We start from the raw sequence: 3,055 nt of genomic DNA on the forward strand, positions 1-3,055 counted from the left end.
CAGGTTTTTTTCTAGTTACGTCTACTGATAGGTGAATTTCTTTATTTGTTATAGATCGAATATTGTGGTCGCGAAATAGAGCAGTGTCCAAGCAATAATTTGTCAAATTATTAAATCATGCCAGAAGAGAAGGAAATGATTAAAAAAAGGCTCTCTGGTTCAGAAAATCGGAAAAGAAAAGCTGAAAAAGAAAAAGTTCTTGAAGAAACTAAAAAGCACATGAATATTTATAAGTACCTTAAAGGAAATTCTAAGACAAATACTTCAGATATTGAATCAAAAGTCCATGTATCAGCAAATATTTCTTCAGACTGTGAACAATTATAAACAAAAAATATACAATCACCTATTGAAGGTGATCAAATTGACCAGCGCAGTACATCTTTGCATGAATCCTCTGATATTTCTCCAAGTCAAAATCAACACATGACATCTGTGGTCGATGAAAGTATCAACGTTCTTGCAATAAAAGAATACAATGTTTCTGATGTAGGTACGTGGCCAAAAGTACTTAATGCTAGAGATACAGATCGTATTATAATCTGTGGACCCTCACAAGTATGTCTAAATAACTTTCCGAAAGATGAAAATGGGCGTCATTTCTCTTCAACTCATTACACAAGAAAACTATCAAACGAAGAAACTATCAGACGACGGTGGCTAGTTTATTCTGTATCAAACGACAGTGTCTTTTGCTTTTGTCGTCGACTGTTTGATTTAAAATCAACTACTAATTTGACTACCACTGTGGGTTTCAGAAATTGGAAACATTTAAGTGAAGCTCTGAAACTGCATGAAAATAGTCCTAACCACAAAAAAGCATTTACTCAATGGACTGAAGCTGAAATCAGGTTTAAAGCTGGATTAACTATTGACAAGAAAGAACAAAAGCTAATTTCTAAAGAAAGTTTACGATGGAGCAATGTGCTTAAAAGATTGATGCACATTACTTTGTATTTGGCTGAAAATAATACAGCATTCAGAGGGTTATCAGATAAATTATTTACCCCAAATAATGGAAAATTCTTAGGTCTTGTACAGTTATTGGCAAAGTTTGATCCAATCATGGAAGAGCACGTCAGACTGGCATTGAGTGGTGATTTGGCTGACCATTATTGCGGCAAAAATATACAAAATTAATTAATAGAACTCATGGCATCACATGTTATGTCTACAATCGTATCCCGCATAAAGGGTTCAAAGTATTATGCAATCATAGCTGACTGTATTCCAGATATAAGCCACAAAGAACAACTTTCGATAACTTTAAGATGCTCCGACATAACAGAGGATGGCGCAAGTGTAAAAGAACATTTCATCTCATTTCTGCAAATAGATGATACAACCGGTGAAGGTCTCACAGAAAGCATTTTAGAAACATTGAGTGATCTTGACCTTAACATTAATGACTGCAGAGGACAGGGCTACGATAACGGCGCGAACATGAAGGGGAAAAATAAAGGCGTCCAGAACAGAATTAAGAAGTTAAATCCACTAGCTTTTTTTGTGCCATGTGGATGCCATAGTTATAATTTGGTATTGTGTGATGCGGCAAAATCATCAGTAAAATCCGTGACACTGTTCGGAATGTTACAAAAAATTTTTAATCTATTTGCTGGATCGGCAAATAGATGGAAAATTTTGACCGACCATTTGAAGATATACACCCTGAAAAATGTAAGTAACACGCTGGGAAGCTCGAATTGATAGCGTCAATGCGGTCCGTTATCAATTATGCGAAATGCATGGCGCTTTGGTTTCCTTGGCCGATGCTACTGAGCAAAGCGATGCTGCGGTGTCACACGAAGTGACAACACTAGGAGAACAATTAAAAGACTTCAGCTTCATTGTTTCTCCCGTGACATGGTAGATGTTCTGTTTCAAATTAACGTTGTGAGTAAAGCAAGTCAGTCACCCACAATCAACTTTGTCGAGTTTATGGGAATCCTTGACAAGTGTTGCTCTTATTTGGAAACATATAGACAAACAGGTTTCGAACAAGCTATTGTAACAGCAACTGAACTGGCTTCGGATTTTGATACGCAGCCATAATTTAAACCACAAATGCGATTAAGACGTATTAAACGCAGGCCGGGTGAAGAGGCTGTTGATGATCAAATAACTGACCCAAAAAAGAAGTTTAAAGTAGAGTTTTTCAATGCACTGTTGGACACCGTGCACATATTCATGAAAGAAAGATTTGAACAGATGCAAGAATTTTCTGCGACGTGGAGTTTCTTGTTTGACATTAAAAAAAATCAAAATAAAGAAGAACTAGTACAATGCTGTTCTAAATTACAAGAAAAGTTAATTGTCAACATGAAGTCAAGGATTGATGGAAATTTGCTGTGCGACGAAATTTTAGGCCTGCAACACTATCTCGAAGACAGCCAGGCAACGCCTATTGAAGCCTTAAACTTCATAAAAAAGCATAATCTTCAAGAGTTATATCCCAACATCTGGATAACGTTACGTAGTTTGCTAACAATACCAGTGACTGTCGCAAGCGGCGAACGCAGTTTTTCCAAACTGAAGTTGATAAAAACGTACTTGCAGTCTACAATGTCTCAAACAAGTCTAGCCAGTTTGGCCTCACTGTCCATTGAAAATGAAGTTGCAAAAAACCTGGACTTTGCTAATCTGATCAGAGACTTTGCCGACAGAAAAGCGAGAAAAGTAAAATTTTAGTTGTTTATAATTGTTTTTCATTAGGCGTAATATGTTTTGTGTTCAGGTGACTGACAGAAAATATAGGTTTATGGCTTACAGTTATATTAAATTCAATAAAAATATGGTACCCAATTCAAAATTAGTGTTTTTTCGTTATACATATTACCTCCTATATATAAAAATCAATTGTTGTGTGTTAGTCTCACCAAAACAAAGAAATGGCTTGACCAATTTGAATAATTTTTGTTTTGTTTTGTTCGCTTTAGTACAGGGGTGCTTCAGAAAAGAAAAGAAATATTTGGGATATACGAGCCTGTTTCAACCACATTTTACGCATCTTTTCTTTGTTTGGAACACGCAAAAACAATTTTCTGGAGTTTTTGTA

The 3,055-nt window shown here is 35.8% G+C and overlaps 1 pseudogene; it reads left to right on the top strand.

Moving 5' to 3' along the window:
- Positions 1-939: 939 nt before the first annotated feature.
- Positions 940-2,688, top strand: LOC124788902 (annotated as a pseudogene).
- Positions 2,689-3,055: the final 367 nt, after the last annotated feature.

The sequence above is a fragment of the Schistocerca piceifrons genome, chromosome 3 (genome assembly GCF_021461385.2).
Source record: "Schistocerca piceifrons isolate TAMUIC-IGC-003096 chromosome 3, iqSchPice1.1, whole genome shotgun sequence".
NCBI lineage: Eukaryota > Metazoa > Arthropoda > Insecta > Orthoptera > Acrididae > Schistocerca > Schistocerca piceifrons.